The sequence below is a fragment of the Mus pahari genome, chromosome 15 (genome assembly GCF_900095145.1).
Source record: "Mus pahari chromosome 15, PAHARI_EIJ_v1.1, whole genome shotgun sequence".
In the NCBI taxonomy this organism is placed as follows: Eukaryota; Metazoa; Chordata; class Mammalia; order Rodentia; family Muridae; genus Mus; species Mus pahari.
This window is the reverse complement of record NC_034604.1, coordinates 46,969,935-46,970,209: the sequence shown is the minus strand read 5'-3', so window position 1 is coordinate 46,970,209 and position 275 is coordinate 46,969,935.

The following is a 275-nucleotide window of genomic DNA, read 5'->3' as shown; positions in this document are numbered from 1 at the left end:
TATACCATCATATCATCTGCAAATAATGATATTTTGACTTCTTCCTTACCAATTTGTATCCCCTTGATCTCCTTTTGTTGTCGGATTGCTCTGGCTATGACTTCAAGTACTATATTTAATAGGTAGGGAGAGAGTGGGCAGCCTTGCCTAGTCCCTGATTTTAGTGGGATTGCTTCGAGTTTCTCTCCATTTCCTTTGATGTTCTGTTTTACTTTCTTGACCACATCTATAGCTTTCAGTATAAAGGTTCCTGTCCTGAGGACAGAGGGTCTTCT